The sequence below is a fragment of the Chlamydotis macqueenii genome, chromosome 2, assembly GCF_036417535.1.
Source record: "Chlamydotis macqueenii isolate bChlMac1 chromosome 2, bChlMac1.mat, whole genome shotgun sequence".
In the NCBI taxonomy this organism is placed as follows: Eukaryota; Metazoa; Chordata; class Aves; order Otidiformes; family Otididae; genus Chlamydotis; species Chlamydotis macqueenii.
The window spans coordinates 81,429,669-81,450,998 of record NC_141557.1 but is presented as its reverse complement, the minus strand read 5'-3'; positions in this window follow the sequence as shown (position 1 = coordinate 81,450,998).

Genomic DNA, 21,330 nt, shown 5'->3' with positions numbered 1-21,330 from the left:
GATGCCTGAAGGAGGCTGTGGCCCATGGAGGGCCTGCTGGGGCAACTGTTCTGGGGAGACTGCACCCCATGGAAGAGATGACCCACGCCGGAGCAGTTTCACGAAGGAATGTGCTCTATGGGTGGGACCCCACAACAAAGCAGGGGAGGAATGTGAGGAGTTCTTCACCCAACGATGAAGCAGCGGCGTGAAACAACGTGTGATGAACTGACCGCAATCCCCATTCCCTCTTTCTCCCTGTGCGGCTCGGGGGTGAAGGTAGTAGAGATAATGCTAAGCTTGGGAAGAGGGAGGGGTGGGGGAAGGTTATCTTGTTCTCTGTCTCATTCTTCTGCTAGTTTTAGTAATAAATGAATAGTTTTCCCCAAGTGAAGTCTGTTTTGCCCATAACGGTAACTTTAAGGATTTTCCCTGTCCTTATCTCAAACCTTGAGCCGTTTTTCTTATATTATCTCTCCCTATTCTCTTGGAGGGTGGGGGGAGTAAGAGAGAGACTGCATAGTCTGGTACCAATTGGGGCTGAACTGCGACAATAGTTTTATTAAAAATGTGACCTTATATAATGTTCACTTAAACTAGATCCTAGCTGAAGTAAATCAAAGTGAAAAGAAATATTACTCATATCAGTAAGATATTTTACACAAGTTAAAGTATATCACCTAAATCTTGAGGACAGTCCAAATGCACCTGCTTACCCGCTGGGAAACAGAACTATCTAAGGCAATGCTCTCTAGTTACAAATTTGTGTCACGTGAACAATTTTGCATTTACCAAAGAGTAGGAAGGGGCATAATCATAGTTGTGCCTTGTGACTGCAGTGACTTTTTACTCTGTAATGTATTTCTTTGCAGATTTTCTTAGTTTTAGCACAGTTGAAGAAAGGATTATGTTGAAACTTGGTGTTTACATTAACTTAAGACTTTTGTTGCAGGTAGGAACAAATTAAGAGTTACAATGGCCAGGTATCCTTGGAGACAGGGATGGAAACTCCCCATACCAACCAGGATACGCATCGTGGTCAAGGACAATAGTATATTCATAGACTTGTCGAGTGTGTATCGTGTGTAGGTGCTCTGTGGTTTGTTATGTAAGCCTACGCTGTACCCTAGCCAAAATTAATGTCCTGAACTACTCTTAGGTTATTTTAATACTAAAATTTACACTCCCTTATGGATAATGAGTATGCTAATAAAGAGTATCTCTGTAAATGTTTAAAATATTAACATACATAATCATGGACAATGGGAAAAGTATGGGTAACCAATCAGTTATTTTATTGTGATTTCTCCTTTGTTGTTATTTTGTATAAAAGACCCTTTGTATTTCTAAGAGCTGTGCTGGCTGTGTTAGACAATTAGCACCCACTTCTGCAGAATCAAAATAAATACAAATAGCTCTACTCAGTGTATTGATTGGCTCTTGCACACCGGGTAAAAGTACTCCTGGTTTTGGAACAATACTTTCATGTCTAAAAATCTTTTGTGTTCAGCTCCTAGAGGATTTTCACCTGATAGATGTATCTATTGTAGGACTGTTCAAAACACCTCCAGAAAACCCTAACTCAGATAAAAATATTCACCACAGATACTCTTTATGTGTAAGTAATCAGTAAAGTTGAATTCTGATGCTAAAAATGTGATGTTTTTGTTTCCTCTACTCCTGTCCAATTTCTCAGCATACAGATATAGGGGTTGGAGTGTAAGAAAAAGATCTTTCTATTGTCTTTAACTGCTCTTCCCTTGAACAATTTCAGAAAAAAAAAAAAGAAAGAAAGATGGTTGATGAGGGCCATGACTGTCCAAATGTAGTTTGCAATGACAACTAATGGGTTGTAACAATGTGCATAGCAGTGATAGAGTACATTTCCTCAAATAACTATGTTGTATGTGAATCTACTGTGGCCTGTTCACATGCATTTCTGCTGCAATGTCATTTCAAATTGCATACTCAATTCCACAAACAAAAAACAAAACAAAACAAAAAACAGCAACAACAAAAAACCAGCTCTTTGTGATTTAGATTTTTTTTTTTTTTCTTTTAAGCATTGGTTTTCCTCTTTCAAAGTGGAAATTCCCTATTCGGCAAGACTAGAGTTAGTCTGTTATTGGATTCTTCTGGAAAACAGTAACAAATCTACATATGCTCAAGAGTCCTTCAAATATGTTCATTTCAGAAAAGCCAGTCCTCATAGTATATAGCTACCTTTGACTTCATGACAGGAAATATTTTATAAGAATTGTATGCAAAAAAATGCAGAACTATAGATAAGTAAAAATTCTCCAAAATCAGCAAAAACTTTGTGCTGAACTTGGCTTCTCCTCATACGAAGGCTCAAACCCAGTAATTTAAGGAAATTTACAAGAAAACTAAGGCCAGCCTGTATTTTGACATGGACTGTAAAACCACCCACTGCTCTCATCGTATCACATGTCCTTGCTGCACTGAATCAGCAGCATCTCTTGTCACTCAATTCAAAAAAGATTTGCTGCTGTAGATATTTTTCAGCAGAGCAGGGTATGAGTAAGGGACAATGGGAGGGAGGCCTTTGAAAAGTTATAAGAAGAAAGAGAAAACAAAAGGGAGAACATTTAAAGAAGCAAGCAGAGAATACAAAAGTGAAGGCATGGAGTGGGCTGTTGAGAAATAAAGAAAACTGCACATGAGTGGGAAATGATTAATTTTCTGACAGTTTATAAATATAGGTAGTGAATCTGGAAAGGGATCATAATGGAGCCAGTGTAGGAAAACTCATGTATCTTTATGCATGTTTTTGTGAAGGAATATAAAGGGAAATTACTTCACTTCTGATATGGAGGCTTCCTAACCCTGGTCTGGCCTCTCCATCTGTGTGCAGCTCCTCTGTGTAAAATATTGAAAAAGACAAACGAGTCCAGAAGCAGTTATTCTCTTTCACTCTGCTATTTTTATGTTACATTCTTAGGAATACTAACACAGATGGGTATTCAGGAAAATATTGGTTATAATTCTGTCTTCAAGGATAGGAACTTCTTAGTTCTTAGTAAGAGCTTAGAAGCAATCCATCTGAATATGTTTGCTGCTTAATCACAGAATTCCTATGTTAATTTGTGCAATTTACTTTATCTTATTAAGTTTTTCTTGAATCAAAAAACTTAAGCTTTAAAGATTATTATGACCCATTCTTCTTCAGTGTTGCTGGTATGTTTCATTTACGTTCTTTTAAATTTGTCCCATGTTTAGTCACCCCTGAGGAGCTGAATGAGAATGCCAAATAAAATGTGATCTGGTTACAGGAATATCAGAATCATAACTGGACAAAGGATTATAGGAGAATGGTGACAGTAGGGTGAAAGAGAAATCAACTGAGCCATCATGTCCATTATTGAGTACTATCTTGGATATAACACTGCAACATCTCGCATCAGGTGAACTTGTGTTACAGGAATCTCACTTGCAAAATCGGACAGAAGACAGATATATTTCTTTCATCCAGCAAGGAACACACTGGTCTTCTGTACATGTCCTCTTTCCTCTTGCAACCTGGAATTGATTTCATGACAGTGTTGAAAACATATCAGAACTTTATGTTATGCTAGGAGAAGACATCACACCTAGGAGCAAGTGCTGAAGTCTAGTACACAATGGTAATGCATCCCTAAATTATATCATGGCAGGAATCGACCTTCGTAGATTAGGACATAAAAATTGTTTTATTTTTAATATGGTGTGTTTCAAGGCATATTGGGAACCTACTCACAGAGAATGCTTCACATGAGTATCTTTCTTTGACTGTTTGCTTCCTTTTTGAGCTCAAAGGTTTTATCTTTCTTTTTTTTTCTCTAGCTTTTATTACCACTAGTTTTATTGAAAGTACGCATATGAGAGGACAATGATGCCTTCTGAAAACATACAATTTCTTCAATAAACTAGCCACATGATCCACAGTTTGCTGACAGTTCTTCTTTATTGTGCATTTTTCATTATTACCTAGGAATTCAAAACCAAACATAGTTCTTTTCATGCAGAAATTTGAGAAACTAGATTCTAATAAATTCAGAATGAGAGAGTGTTCCTGGATAACATGTATATTAAAAAAAAATGGGGACTAATGGAAGCTATTCAGTATCTTAAATTCTTGATGCTACAAGTCATGGTTTGATGACTGTTTCTGTTACATTGAGTTTAAATAAAATTATTTATTTTGTGGAACTACTAGCACTGTGGGATCAAAGGTATCTAAGTATTACCTATATTAGCTGAAAGAAATAACAGCTGAGAACACTTTATTTTTTAAAATTAAAAAAAATCCTATTAAATTCTTCTCTTTTTTTTTTGTACGAAAGTAGTAGAATTTAATTTTGGTGCATATGTCTTGTAAAACACACCATCATGTTTATATGTAACAAGAAACTCAGGATAGCAAGTCTGATAGTATCATTTATTTTGATCCTACCTAAACTACAGGATGCAAATACCATTACTCTATTCTTTTCTTTGGCTTCAAGTAGTTCATTCAGGTTTTTATAATGTATTTGTTAATTTCTCCATAGATCAAATCATTCCATTTTGTAACCCCAGTACTCCTTTTATTCATTCTGCAAACTTCAATTTTTCTGTTGGAGAATAGGTAATGAATCAGAAGTCATTTCACCCTTAGAAAAAATGGGGCCAGTTCCTTGAGTTCATCTATGACATCTCAGATTTTAAGCAAATTTTAAAGAAGAAAGACAATTAGGATCCTGACATCCAAGAAGTAATTTGAACAGAGGTTGTTTCCAGTCAACTGGATATCTGAGAAATGCTTCATTTCTTCACAGCCTCACAAAGGAAGTGATGGTAGCGTGTTATAATAAAAAGATGTTACAAGACTGCTATTTTTCTATAGTTTTTCTAGAGAGAAGCTTATGTAATTATAGCATATTTAAGCAAGTCTGTAAATGTTTTAGAAAGGGTGGATTATTACTATAACGTCTCAGAAACTGTACCTATCTTTATAGAACTTCCTCAAATAGTATAGGCTATACTCAGCAATTCACTGTGAGATGTTGACAAAATCTCTTCCACTCTTTCTCTCCTTACACATCTGGAAAGGAAATTAATTTGTAACTCTGCAGAATTAGATTTTAACCTTTTGAGGCAGGAACTATCTCTTACTGCACACTGGGACTAGGATTACCTATCCTGATTACTGTCTGCGAGAGAAATTGTGGTACAAATAATTTAATAACAAAAATACTTTTTTTTTTTTTTTAATTAAGGCAACTTAGTCATACTTACTTGAACATATTCCACATCATATAAATTGTGGACCTGAACCATTGCAAAGTGAGGTGATGGGAATGTAAGCATCTGCTACCATAAATGGTATTTTTGGAATATTGAAACCTAATCGCATAGACTGAGTTCTTTATGCAAAACATTTCAAGCCACATTGGCTGTTCTAACTCTGAGAAATAATAGCTGATGAGAACAGGCAATAAAAGGTGGAAAGATATGTAACAAAGGCAAGAAAAGAAGGAAAAACAGCTGAGAAATCAGTTTGTGAAGGAAAAATACAATGAAAATGTTAATATGGAAGTGTAAGCAAGAAAACTAGAAGGATTGCTACCCTTAATATGACTACATGTGTATATTTTTTTGTATAATATTTTCAGCTTAATTTTAAATCCTTGTAACCACTTTTGAAGGAATTCTGGGTTTTTAGAGTTCCACTCTGAATGTACTTATCAACATCTACGAACAGCAAAAAAAGTTCATTTCACTAGGGCACATGCTGCTTACATTGAAGAATCTTGTGTTCAGGAACTCAGTCATGCTCACAGACAAGGTTCAGCAAAAACAAAACCAGTTCAGCACTGGCAGGCTATTTTTTTTCCTTACCAACATGTGGTGATACTCCATAAATCAGAGGTGATCAATATATGTATTTTGAGCTGTGTGCAGATCTCACAGTGGAAATTTATGAAATGGGCATGAGGGCACTATGAAAGGAAAATCAAAGTTTCTAGATTACCCTGGATTCAGAAGCACATCCATCTCAGCCTCGTCTTAGAGAGTAACATACAAATTTACACCTTTTTATACCTATGGAGCTCCCTCACACTCCATTCAAAGTGCTGTCTCCTGCTTTCTCTCCTGACAGATTGCTGAAGTATGCTGCATATGTCCTGTGATTCAGGGATATAGAAGTTGGACCAGCAAGAGAGAACAGAGATGGTTTTGTGACCAGTTTATCACTGGATGATTTCCTTGTTCTGGGGAGGTTATGAGATGATGCTGTGTTTAGAGCAAGGCGGGTCTATGGCAACAACCGTAGCAATGATGCCACTGGATCACATATCTAAATGTGGGAGTTAGAGAGATTTTGCTGGTCCTGTAGTTTAGGCATAACCAGAGGAACTTAGTTGTTGCAACATTCATTTTAGATTCTTAACAGAATACACAGTTGGAGCTATTACTTCTACTCCTATAGACAGAATCTGGGGAGATTTGTGTGACTCTGACCTGGACTCACAACAGCCAGCTGGCTGAACAGGGAACCTCTTTTTAACCTGTGAGTAATCACAGACCTTGTTAACTGTGATAGGTATGCTAAATATCCTACATTTGGTTTAAACAAAAAAAAAAAAAAAAAGCAATGAAACTCCATAGGCAGTAAAATTGCTTTAAAAAAATGAACTAGAGCAAAAAGCTTCTAATTGAAGAGAGTGAGGGAGAAAGATTTCTAAGCAGTGATTAGAAAAGAGTAGTTTTAGTTTGCTACTGTGTTTTTCTTTATGTGTATATGAGACAAAAAGGAGAAAGAAAGCAAGCAGAGCTAGTCATTCATACCAAGAGAGGGTAAAATACAAGATTCCTTAAGTTACAAGATTGTCTGGAAAAGCAGCCTTGGAAACCATTGCATATTTGTACATCTTCTTCAAGGAAGCAAGATTTCCTTCTGTTTTTAATAACAACTGAGAGAGTGCCAAAAAGGAAATAACAGTTATACTCCTCCTTTTTCTCCCATCTCCAGACTAAGTCCCACAGAAAAAAGTCTGTCAGGATGCTGGTAGGCTGGACAATACCAGCCAAGGGTGAGTGCTGGCAAACATGATTTCAAACTGTACTCTCAGGGCTTTAGTCCCCTTAACATAAAATTCCTATTAATCTCTAACAGACTTATTTATTTGACCACGTTGAGTGACAGTTTATCATTTGTACGTTCTTCTACACTGTGAAAATTTGACTCATCAGAGAACTAATTTGATTTTAGAATATTGCAAAAGTTAATACCCCATTACACAATAAAACATAATACCATCAACTTGTTATTATTTGCAATAAATGGCATTTAATTATCTTATTATAAAGCATTTTATCTCAAGTCCAGAACTTTGTCATAGTGTAAATATAAGGACTTTTAGAGCTATGTCACACACTAACATACCAAATGTCCTAGTTTTCTATGCTGTTACAGTGAAGTATTAATCATGTGGGTGTCAGAAACATCCATGGGCAAAATAAAAATTTGCTCGAATATTTTAACTGTAGTCTTGCCATAAACTGCATGGCAAACATAAAGTGAGTTCTGAGGGATGTGACTAATTAGCTGCTACTTGTCATCCAAGACTAGAAAACTAAAAGAAGAATAGTCGGTCTTAGTAAAGGCCAGGGAAAATCTCCAGTACTGGCTTATGTAGAAACCTTTGAGTTTGCTTAGGAAAGGAGCTAATCAGAACTCCATTCCAAAACAGAAGGTATCTTGAAGATGAGCCAACAGAGTTTGGGTAGGAAAAGCTGAAAACTAAGTCAAAACCTTTCTTGTTTTCTTGGATATTGATAACCAAATGTTGTAAGATATTATGTCTTGTGTGCAATATAAAATTTTGCTGGTTTATGACAAAAGTAAGAATAGTGTACATGAAAAAAATTATTTACATAGGGTTTAACAGGAGGCTGTCACGTGGAGCCAGGGCAAGAAACAGATGTATTTAGATACCAGCTGTTTGGAGGGAACAGGAAGGTAAATTCAAGCTTGAGGAGAGTGATTATAAATAAATGGCTGCTGGAGTACATTTTTTCTCCAGTACTGGAGTGTTCCGATATGCATGGATTAACTAAAGTTGCATACATTACACTGCCTGATGGTAATCAACATGTGGTTTTTAGGCAACTGATTTAATTTTTATGTTTAAGAAAATTTCTTTTGTTAGTTCATGAAAATTACCTGCTGCATGTATAAGCATTTGGGTAACAAAGACTGGTTGATCTTCATATCTTATGCCAGAAGGGCCATTTAATTTAATCGTAATATAAGATTTGGTTCTGCAAAGTAATTTTGTTTATGTTCAGCAAGGGATTTCTTTCTGTCACTGGAAAGAAAAGTGTATGACATATTGTGCTTTTGTTTTTAAAGTTACAAAAAAAAAATGGCAGTTATTAACATACATATTTTGGACAATAACAGATATCAAGAAGAAAAGTTAAATTCTGTGGTACTCTTCCCTCTACATAATTACTGTCTAACTCCAAAGGTGCTGTGTACACTATGCTGTTAATGGGTCCTTTTATAGTCCTAAGCAATAGACGGATTCTAGACAGCATCAGATTGATCTTCTGGCCTCGTGGTTTCTTCGCTAAGAGTAACTAATAATCAACATTTGATCCCCTTTATTTCCTTGTCAAGAAACCCTTGCAGTCATTTCCTCTATTGCTTGTCCACACGGAGGGTAACAACCAGCTATTGCTATCAGATTTCGTCAGCAAGTCCACAGAATGAACGTCCTAGTTCAGTCATGCTAATGAATCATGTGAGTGTCTAGATTATGTCTACGGGTGGGAAAATAAATCATATTTTCTCTATAAGAACTTTAAAAAAATTACAATGATATATATATATATAAAACCCCTCTGTGTAGTATTATTTACAAATATAGATTGTAGAGTTAACTACTGAAAATTAGGAAATGACATTATTCAGGGTTCTCTTGACATGGTCTCTTGATAAAGCTAACTGCCTTATCTTAGAACATAAATTTTAAATGTATGTCATTGCATTTTCAGTTTAGATTGACTGAAGTATGGTTTTCCTTTCCTATTTTAGACAACTTGTATTACGTCAAATAGCTAAAATCTTGCCAATGAAGTTTCTTTTCTTGCAACCATCAGTTGAGGTTGTGATGTTGATTTAATTATGAACCGCTTTAATTTCAGTGGAGTCCATTCAAACAAAAAATGTGCTAAAGATGTGAGGAGCACATCTTTTCTAAATTCCAATAGCCTTGAATTAGGAAAAAAAAAAAACCCAAACACTGATAAAATTGATTGTCCTCCATCATTTACATTCAAAAGGAGAAAAAAATACTCCCCAGCTCAATCACCCCAAAATGTGTGAATGATTTGTTTTATTATGCAGTATTGAAAAATTAATTTATAAGCTATATTCCTGTCTATAACAAATAAACTTTCCTTTAATATTCTGATTTTGTTCTTGAGAAGATATCTGTAGTAATACTTTGCATTTTCTGTATCATAAATCAGAAAATTTTGTCACTAATAGATAAACCTCTTTCCTCACATACATTATTTTGTTTGCAACATTATTCCTTCTAGCATTTTAAAGAAGTCTTTTCTCAATAATGGAATACAACATACTAGTATAACCTAATTCACTTTACTGTAAATGCTTCTAAAATCTATATCTGTGTCATTTAGTAATCTTATAAAATATATTACAGATTGTTTCAATACTAGCTACTTTCTATAGGTCAGAATGTAAGCTATAAATCATCTTTGCTTTTCAGAGTTCTGATTCAGAAGCTAAAAAAGACTATCTTCTGATGTACTGTATAGAATGATTATTTCTTTCAGTACTATGTCTCCTGCCTTTTGATTCTTCTGAAAGTGATTTGTCTATGTAAATAAAACCCTCCTAATTGGGTTGCCATCTGTTGGGTTAGCTAGTGATATGTCACTGACAATATATTTATTTGTTTAGTATATTCCAGTTTTTGTAAATATCTGGTGAAGCAGATATTTCAAGGAACCTGAACAAGATCAGATTGCAATGAACACTTCTGTTATCGAAAAAGAGCTACCATAGCTCTGCAGACCAGTGTGATTTTTGAGAATTCACTGAAACAATGGCCTGAATGGAGGAGAAATCTATTACAATATCAAAATTCCCCTTCGTGTTTTATTATTATACTACGATAACAGGCTCTAAGCATAGCCATAGGCATAGCAGTTGCCAAAGGCAGTAGATAGTAGTCTAGTGGCAGTCAAATATTCCTTTTGTTAGTATGAACTGCTTATCTTTGCTCTTGGTCCACTTTCATCTTGGGTACCCACTTACCTTGTTGGTTCTAGAGCAAGAGATAGGACTGTAGCAATTTGCTATCAGCACACTGATCCAAGATCATACCCTTTCTTGCATAGCTAAAGCCAGGGACACATCAAGGAGGTAATAGTTTGTGAAATTACTGGCTCATTGGGTGAGTCTATGATCTTTCAGTGATGAACTGAAGTTTACTGACTTATAACACCCAGCTGTTTGGCAGTCCTATGTGACCACGCCAGTACACACATGATCTATTGCCTTGGATTATTTTTAAAAATGTATAAATCGTCTCCTATCTTAAGTATGTATGAATGACTGACCTACATGAACATTTCTACATTTGCAGGAACAATTTTGACTGATTGTTGAAGGTGTCCTATCTATCTACAGTCTGTTATATTTTGGAGTGGCAACCACCTGGAGAGCCTTTGGGATAGCCAGATTCTCCATTCAGGATGCTAATTAGTAATTGAAGCATGCAGATAATGCTTACCAATTTGTCTATGCACTGCAGAAGCTGCCTGGGAGAATCTCCGAGATTGTAATAGTCAAATGTTTCTATTTGAAGGTGGAGAGGAATTCAGTTAATCTTGTCTCTCAAGTCATGTCATTGGTTCCTCTGTGTAGAAAGTAGTTGAGGAGTTCCTAGGACACCCATGGAACTCATTATTAAATGCACTGTGAGTGCACAGGCACAGCCCTAACACTCAGCCATAACAAGTTATAACTGTAGGACAACTGAATTCTGCTATCATGGTTAAAACATGAACTTTGCAGCTTTTGCCACATGGGGTAGGGTACAATAGAGTACAACTCATTATAGAACAATAGAATGGTTAGAGTTGGAAGGGACCTTCAAAGGTCATCTAGTCCAACCCCCCTGCAAGCAGCAGGGACATCCCCAACTAGATCAGGTTGCTCAGAGCCTCATCCAGCCTGGCCTTGAACATCTCCAGGGATGGGGCTTCCACCACCTCTCTGGGCAACCTGTTCCAGTGCTCTACAACTCGCATTGTAAAAAATTTCTTCCTAATTTCCAATCTAAATCTACCTCCCTCTATTTTAAAACCATTACCTATCGTCCTATCACAACAGGCCCTGCTGAACAGCCTCTCCCCATCTTTCTTGTAGGCCCCCTTGAGGTACTGGAAGACTGCTATCAGGTCTCCCCGGAGCCTCCTCTTCTCCAGGCTGAACAGCCCCAACTCTCTCAGCCTGTCCTCATAAGAGAGGTGCTCCAGCCCTTTTATCATCTTTGTGGCCCTCCTCTGGACCCTCTCCAACTGGTCCATGTCCTTCTTATGTTGGGGGCTCCAGAGCTGGACACAGTACTCCAGGTGGGGTCTCACCAGGGCAGAGTAGAGGGGGAGAATCACCTCCCTCGACCTGCTGGCCACACTCCTCTTGATGCAGCCGAGGATGCGGTTGGCCTTCTGGGCCGCAAGGGTGCATTGCCTGCTCATGTTGAGCTTCTCATCCATCAGCACTCCCAAGTCCTTCTCCTCAGGGCTGCTCTCAATCTATTCTCCACCAAGCCTGTATTTGTGCCTGGGATTGCCATGACCCAGGTGCAGGACCTTGCACTTGGCCTGGTTGAACTTCATGAGGTTGGCACAGGCCCACCTCTCCAGCCTGTCAAGGTCCCTCTGGATGGCATCCCTCCCTTCCATCGTGTCGATGGCACCGCACAGCTTGGTGTCATCGGCGAATTTGCTGAGGGTGCACTCTATCCCACTGTCCATGTCACCAACAAAGATGTTGAACATGGCAATTATTTCATTTCTCATGTGATATAATTGGACTTTTGCTGCAGCCTTGAAAAGCCTGGAGGTGACTCTGAATGTAGCTCTGAAGATTCACTGGGCCCCCTGGCAGTATTAGTCAGTTTGTCTACCACATTTTTTGTGCAACAACTCCATTACAACTCTATTTTAAATTCTGAGCTCTAAACTTGCCTACAGTGTTTGGGCATGGCACATAAAAAAAGAAAAAAAAATAGAGTTGCCCACATAGAGCTACTAGAAGAAATACTCCCCCAAAAGAAGGAAACATTGTCATTTGTCTTCAATTGAAACTGTCTCTGAGGCTCTCATTTGACATAAGGAGAAAAAAAATTACCCACCTTGAGGATAATTAAGCATTGGAATGTGTTGTCCAGAGATACTGCAGAGTCTCTGTCCTTGGAAGTTTTTACAGGAAACTGGCCAAAGTCCTGGGCAACCTACTCTAATTCAGTGTTGACTACTTTACTCTGGGTAAAAGATTGGATATGAGGGTCTCTTGACATCTCTTCCAATCTGATTTATTCTATGACTCTGTGATTCTATGAGAACTGGAAAAAATAAGCAAATGAAGCAAGGAGATAGCCCTTTTTTTTTTTTTTTAATACTTTAAATCTAACCTTTTTTTTCCTTTTTTGTTTTAAAATGTGAGCAAACACCTCTGTGGGTTCTCTGTTACAGCCAAGCTTGACTATTAACTAGAATATTGTATGCAAGACTTCTTTTGTATCACCAGAGTGGAAGAATTGATTTAATATTTTTTAAAGTACATGTTGACACTGTACATAACATCATTTGCTAAAGACAAAAAAATAAAAATTAAAGGCATCCATCAAAATGGAAAGAAAAAGGCCACAGAAAGTGCTAATAATGCTGTGAAAAAGTGTGACCTTTGTTTACTTCACCTGCTTCACTATAGCAGCTTTTTCAGAAGTAGTTGCCATGTAATGGAGTTACTTCTACAGAAAATTGGCACAACATTGTGGTGAATCTTGTTCAAAGAGGACTTTTTTAATCTGCTTTACAGGGCAACATCAGGTCTGTAAATCATAGGAGCTCTGGTCTGAAGGGAAAAGTATTTTCCAATGTCATACATGTTCCTAATAGAATGAATTGCCTAAGGAAGGTATTTATGAAAACAGTAACCAAAACTGTAAGCCAGGAGAAAACTGGGGGTAATATATCAAAGTGACAGAAATAAGACAGTGGAGTTCCTTTTAATCAGTGAGTTCCGTGTAATTAAATGTGATGTAACCAAAGGCAACTTTTACTGCAAATAAATGAGAATACAGACATGTTTATGTATTTGTTATCATACATCTCTGATAAGAGTGAAAAATAAAATAACAAGGGACAGAAAAGTATATTTCATTTCTTTGTGAGTAAAGCATAATGCCACAGCTTCATTCAGTGCATGCTGTTAGTTACAAAGGTCACTAAGTAAAACAGGATAGAGAGGCAACACATGATTTAACTTACTAGGCCATGTAAGTCAGAAGCAGAGACAAGAACAGTTGGGAATGTTCCTATGTATTTGCTAATTACATTGTCATTCATAGATATGTTCAGTATGAAGTGTACAAAATTTGTGGAATCTTTCACAGCTACTCTTGAAACTCAGCAACATATATGAAGAAAAAGAAATTTCCTCTAAACTATTAAAAAATGTTGTGCTTCAAATCATTACCATTAACAACTGAATAGTTCAATCATGAGACCTATGAGACTGTAAGGTAGAATGGCAAGCACTGGAGCAGGTGGATAAAATAGATGTCTGATTTTTTTTAATAGCATGCTATCTTGAAGCAAACACAGTTACTAAGCATATTTCAAATTTATGCTTCTTGAATTGATTATATGCAGTGCATAAAGTTGATTTATGTCATGAGTTAGCATGTGATGTTCAACTGTTTGCATTGCTGCTAAAAAAAAAAAACCAAAAGCAGCAAAAACATTTCTATGTTCAATACGAAGTCAACTTTCATGAGATTCTAAGGTTATAAACCACCTTGACATATGCCTGGCCCTGAAATGCCATCTGATTTCTATGGTCTTATGAATATATTTCACTTCACCTTCTATTATACTTTCATGGATGGCCTTTTAACTCTCTTTAAAATAATTTTGGTCAAAATTCCTTGTTCAGGGTAAATCTCCAGGTCAATAAGACTTTAGTTTGAGACTGACTTCAAGATTTAACTCTTTTAATTTACCTCTTTCTGTTTTAGCTAGCTTACACTGAAGACAACTAGCTTTTTTGCAATGCTGATAAGTAACCTTTTCCTTTCCTAAGGAGAGCATCTCTGGCTCATTTTCTCTGTTGACTTGATTTAGAGCAACAAAAAGGAAGGGATATGTGTAACATTTTCACATTAAGTCACAGGTATGAAAATAAAAGTTTTAGTCTTTCACCTTTACTCATCTCTTCGGTCTGTTTGTTGGGTGAGCTATCACCTACAGGAAAATAATGGTAAGAATGTGACATAACACAGAAATGTAAGCTAGAATTAATATAGAAAGCTGGTGACAACATTTTCTTCTCACAGCTGTTTCAGCATACTGTTGTTCCAGTATGTTGTTCTAGCCTGGTACTTTTTATAAAACTAACCATAGATTTGAACTTCTAGTTTAGCCCTGCTCAGGAGCAAGCTACACAGTCTCTCACTCACTCCTCCCACCCCTCAATGGGATGGAGAAGAGAATTTGTAAAGAAGGCAAAATTCATGCATTGAGATAAAAATAAATTTTAAAAAAAGTTTATAAAAACAACAGACAAAAACAAAACAGAGATGGAAAAACAAAAAAAAACCCCAAACCTAATAACAGAAAATACTTAAGCATGCAATTTACAGGAAAATAGCTCACAGCAGATCCTGATGCTCAGTTTCTTCCCAAGTATCATAAAGCTCCCCTCAGCACCCTCCTCACTTACATACTGAGCATGATGCCACATGGGATGGAATAGCCCTCTGGCCAATTTGGGTAAACTACCCCAGCTGTTGGCTAATTAGAGAACCATCCCATCTGTGTCCCCCAGCCACAGGTGCCACCAGCTCCAGACCCTCACCCAGCTCAGGTGAAAATTAACTCTGTCCTAGCTGGAACCAGGACACAGCTCTATATGAATATTAGTGGGCATCAAACATTTTTAAAATTGTATTTCATGCCACAGAAATGACTGTAGATTTTATATTATGTTTTGTGTCACCATGTGAATCACTGTAGCTTTTTGTTTTCACCTCTGCACTTCCCATAGCAAGTTAATTATAGCACTCAATGCCTGCATTTAGGTTGCTGTATGACAGATTTGTTTGTGTTCAGATTTTTTAGCATTGGTATTGAACAGATAGGTTTTTAGAGTTTCATCCAAGAGTTGCATCCTGAGTGGAACTGTTCTGGACAAAAGGACTTAAGCTGAACTCAATTATGATCAGGATGTAATAGCTTATGAAAATCCTCCCCACCATCTTCAGGCTAAAATGGTAATGTGATACTTATGGGTCATAATGCACTTTTACATGAACAAGCCCAAAAACTGCCTTACCAGAAATTACAGTTTTATAGTATGATTTGAGACTACAAGGGAATCAAGATTTCTCTCTCTTCTGGTTATCTACTTTGGAATCACCTTCTTTGCAAATACAGACCCAACAAAAAGCCACACAAGTATCACATCACCACCTGAAGAATCAAATCCACATTCTGATCAGAGTAGCTGACTAACGAGCTCAAGGGAATTTCCTGCCAAACCTTGCTGAGACTAGTACAAATCCAAAGCCCTGTGCTATATGATCTGTGTTTAGCTCCTAGCAACAGGAGCAGGAATGATACCAGAAATGGGAAAAGGGAATAAAGTAGTAAGAGAAATGCCAGCGTGATGATTTATGGACCTGATGTGTCAGTTGATCTAAAAAAGGAGATTTCCTTGAACTGTTCTGGCAATAACATTCACAACATATTTTTTAGTGTCTAGATTTTCACCACTTCAATCTATACTTTAACTCTGCAGATATTTTTCTTAAAAGAACTTTCTTTTTGTCATAGTCTATCTACTAGTGGGAATTTTCCACTTAGCTGATTTAAATAATGTCATATCCATTTTCATAATTGTCCTTTGGATTTAAGATCTTATTGACAGGAAAATCATGACTCTGAGATATGTTTTAGTAGCACACCTACAGGCTACAATAATGCTTTTAAAACTTAAATCTGCGCAGAAACTTTTAAAAGCTATTAAATATATGAAATGTCTTCAGTGTTGTCTGTTATTTCTCCTGGTAGTAGTATTATGTTGACATATCATGTGAGATGCACACATAAGCAGTTAGCTTATGTTAAATAATTAAAAAAAAATTTCTCACAAGTTAACAAAACTTAATCTTAAATTTCATTTTTTAAATAAATATTATTTCACCCTCTGCAAGTCTAGTTGACTTTCCCTAAGAAACATAGCACACTGTAAGAAAATCTTTAAAAGCTTGTTTTCATTAACTGTCACATTCATCAGAAAATGAAGTGCTTCCTGAATATATTCCATTATAAATTATGTAAGAGATTTTTTGAATGTTTAAGAAAGGTGAGGTCTTGTTTACTCACTTAGTAAAGGATATATACGTCCTCAAAGACAGACCATAAAAAACATAGACAAGGAAGAAAGAGACTTATTTCCTTGTCTGGTACTTCACGAGCAATTATTTATTTAGGTAAGCCTCTGTGGTTCCTTGACATACAAGCATTAACTCTTATTTTTTTTTTCTACGTTGCTGTGTGGAGTAAAGCAGAGAAGAAGCAAAAATTATCAGTGGAGATTAAAACACTTTATTTTTAGAAAAAATGTTTGCATGTCACAATTCAGAGCTTCGATAAAGTGGCATTCAGAAGATGGTGAGATTAAGCTCCTATGATGTCTCTTGCTCCCATGTTCACCCTAATCTGGTTGAAAATCACCATGCAGTCTTTTTTTTGTAGATGTTTGGTGACTTGTGACACAAAGTTGTGGAGAACAGACTTTAGAAGGCTCTCAATGATAATACAGTTAGGATCACCCCAGCAGGGACTGAAACTAGAACTCAACAACAAAATAAAGAGGGACAGGAAGGACGTTAAATGTTCTGACAAAGCCCTCCCTTCCTACTTCCCTTCCTCTCAAAATTAAATTTGGGATTTTTCCCTAACATTTCAGTTTTTTAATCAACTTCAAAATTAATTTCAAAACCCTATGTTTTTATCAACATTTCAGTATAAATATTTTGACCAGTCTTGTTTGCAGCATACTGATCTTCTCTGTGGCCTGAGGTGACTGTAATTTTTTTCTGCCTGACACTATCCTTCTTGAATTTTTAGGATGCAGCTAGCTATTTAAAATTACCTTTTGGTTTTCATGTATCAGAACCATTTTGGTTTGTTCTCCATCTGCATAGCTTCTGATACAGCTTTCTGTATCACTATGACCTAGGGCAGGTATGTAAATCTGGGCGAGGTGGTTCATGTACTTCAGTATGACAACTATAGGATAACCTGCCACTGAGCGGCTTATCTTTTCTTTTGACAACCATGCCTCTGCCAGGACAAGTTCAGACTCCTTTTTCCAAGGTTTTCACATCAGCAACCATTATCTAATTGGGACCTCAATACAGTCCCTTTCCAGTTTGCCATTTCTCATCAAAAAATGAGGAAAAGAGAGCAGATTAATTGCAGTGTCCTCTCTTGACTTATGGCTTACCCAGTTCATTGCACCATTAAGTAACTCACACAGAGTATTCCCAAGGTAAAGCTACATGTTTTATGAGTCCCCTTTCTGAGATTCCTTTAAAAACTCCTTTTATCAGATTACTTGCTGTGATGGTTTAGCCCAAATCACCACACAGTTTCTCGCTCACTCTCCCCCTCCCCAGGGGGATGGGGGAGAGAATTGGGAAGGAAGGAGAACTCGTGGGTTGAGATGAAGACAATTTACTAAAATAACAGGGAAAACTACAATAATAATAGAATATAAGGATATCAAAAATATACAAAGTGAACAATATGTGTTTTCTCACCACCCGATGTCCCAATGACCGATACAGCCCGTCCCGAGCAGCGATCACGGAAACAAAACCGAGCAGCAAGCAAAGGAGCAAAAGGGAGCCAGCAAGGTAGGGGGAACGATGCCAGCAAAAACAAGCAGGAAGGATGGATGCCAGGAAGGCAGATACCCACCCTCGCCTGCCCCCACTTATATACTGAGCATGACGTTTATGGCATGGAATACTCTCTTTGGCCAGTTTGGATCAATTATGCTGTCTGTCTTTCTCCCAGCTTCCTGCATCTGCAAATTAGCGAGACTTGGAAAGCAGGACGGTGTCCTTGGTCTCATTCACAACAACTGGTATCATCAGGGTGTTTATGAACATTCTTCACACACAAAATCCAAAACATACCAGCTACTGAGAGGAAAAATTAACTCCATCCCTGCCAAAACCAGGACACTTGCTTATGCTATTTTTGTCAGAGACAACAGCAAAGTCTACATGCTCTATTGCATAATCTAAGCACAGAAACGTGTCTCATGCAGATTTTCACATTCCCCAATGCTTTACATTCTATTAATATGTATAATACATGTTTTCTGTGAACATTGCATGAGATTAATTTTAAATGTAAGGCAATATAGAAATGATATCAGCTTATTTGGGTTTTTTTTTTGTATTATAGCAGTTTATCAGTTTATCATGAATCTTGTTAAAAGTTTTGTTCTCATATAACCTTTATTACTCCCTTACTTCTATGGTAAAATAGTGCATAATAATTTCCCTTCTGTTATTGCCCTCTCTGATCTGACCTTCAAATGTCAGACTTGCTACTTTTTGATTACGCATATAATATGCACCTTAACTCACTTATGTGAAGCTATATCAGACAAAGGTCCTTTCGTGATTCAAACTTTGAGTGAAGTAATCATATTATATCCATCATTTACACCAAAAGAGTAGATATTTTAGCCAAACTTATAATCTTTCCTACTGATGTAAACTAAAAGTGACAGAAACACAAAAAATGCAGCTTAAAGCACGAAACCAAATGTAATATATGCTCCTTTTCGAACAATAGTGGTTGAGCAAAGTCATATTGGATTGTTTAGAAACTAAAGTAATTGTTTTACAAGCATACTTCAATCTTTAGGCTAAATTGTATTTCACACTACAAGTATTTTTGGAACTGGCTCGATGCCTGCATAATGTACTTAGCACCATTAATATCTCCAACTATTGCCTATTAGCATAAAAAATTGAAATATTTTCTTCCTTATATAATTATTTAACACCAATATCTGCAAATTATTAAGTGTCAGGTGGTTTTAATTTACTTCATTATCAGTTGCATTTATCTTTACCAGTAGGAGGTTGTATATAACCCTGTAGGAAATTCTCTTTTGTTCCTAGGGCAGGTCAGCATAATGTTGTTTCAGATTTTGAAAACTGGAAGATATTAAAGATAGATGGCTAACAAAGGAAGCTTATGCATAAAATAAGGGGGTTTTTTATGAGGAAACAAATATTTTCAGGCCCAATGAAGTCTGTATAGATCTCTCTAAACCAGAAATTTAAAAAGAAAAAACAACCAAGAGGGAGAGCTTAGAAGTCTTCATTTTCTTCTCCCATTTAGCTGTCTAGGTTAGAAACTGCATACTTTATTGAACTCAAATGAGTTACATAGATGTCATAGCGGTGTGAATAAAACTCGGGTCTTGGAAAGATTTACATTTGTTAGAATTTGAATTATTACTCTTACTTACCTTAAAATTTCTTCTGGTTTTGTTTGGTGAGGGGGGGCCTAAGGTGGGAGCTTTGGTAGGAAACTGCTAGAAGTCGCTCCCCTTTGTTTAGTGGACTCGGCCGGGCCTAGAGCAGACCTACTGCAGGCCAAGGCCGAGCCAATTGGTAGCAGAATGTCCCGTGATAACACCTCTGCAATAACATATTTAAGAAGGGGAAAACAGAAAAAAAAAAACAGAGAAGATGTGAAGCAGCTGAGCGGGGGGCAGAGAGGGGGAGGCGTGAGCCTTGTGGGCCTTGCAGGCTTCACTCTCTGGCCTCTCGCCAGGCAGCCGACTGGGCCCAACTCGGCCCAGCCTGGCCGCAAGAAGTGGAGAGGAGATGAGAAGTGAATAATATGTAAAAAGGATCCTGAGAGGCATCTGCCAGCCTGTTGTGAGGAACAGCTGCAGACGCCAAGGTCAGTGAAAAAGGAGGGGGAGGAGTAATGCGGTTCCTGGCCAAGATTCCCCTGCAGCCTGTGGTGATAACCATGGTGGAGTGGGTTGTCCCCCTGCAGCCCATGGAGGTCCACGGAGGGGCAGAGATCCACCTGCAGCCCGTGAAGGACCCCACGCCAGAGCAGGTGGTGACCTCAAGGAGGCTGAGGCTCATGGAGGGCCCACTGGGGCATCTGTTTTGGGGAAATTGCACCCCGTGGAAGAGATGACCCACACTGGAGCAGTTTCATGAAGGACTGTGGCCCGTGGGAGGAACCCCACGATGGAGCGGGAGAGGAATGCGAGGAGTTCTTCCCGTGACCATGAAGCAGCAGCGTAAAACAACGTGTGATGAACTGACCACGACCCCCATTCCCTCTTCCCCCCTGTGCTGCTTGAGGGGGGAAGGTAGTAGAGATAATGTTAAGCCTGGGAAGAGGGAGGGGTGGGGGAAGGTTATCTTGTTCTCTGTCTCATTCTTCTGCTAGTTTTAGAAATAAATGAGTATTTTTCCCCAAGTTGAGTCTGTTTTGCCTGTAACGGTAACTTTAAGGATTTTCTCCCTGTCCTTATCTCAAACCTTGAGCCGTTTTTCTGATATCATCCCCCCTATTCTCTTGGAGGGTGGGGGGAGTGAGAGAGAGTCTGCGTAGTCTGGTCCCGATCAGGGCTGAACTGCGACACAAGTGAAATCTATTCCATGAAATCTTGGCAGACACATTTTCTTTCATTAGGATGGAAAATAAAATTCAAGAGCTTTCACAAGAAAGTACTTCAGGACAAAACAATGCCTGAAGGTACATGATCAGTGTTGCATTTTCTCTTTCTTGGCAGAAAAGCAAAGAAACAAAACTTTTCCAGCTCCAGCTCCTGGGAGGATTGACCACTTACTTTCTTCACAAAAAAAAAAAAAATACTTATTTTACTTTCTACTTTTTTTTTACACAGCTTTTCTATGGAAAATTTGTATCAAATAAAAATTTCTTCAGCATCATCAAGCTTTACACTCTGTAAAT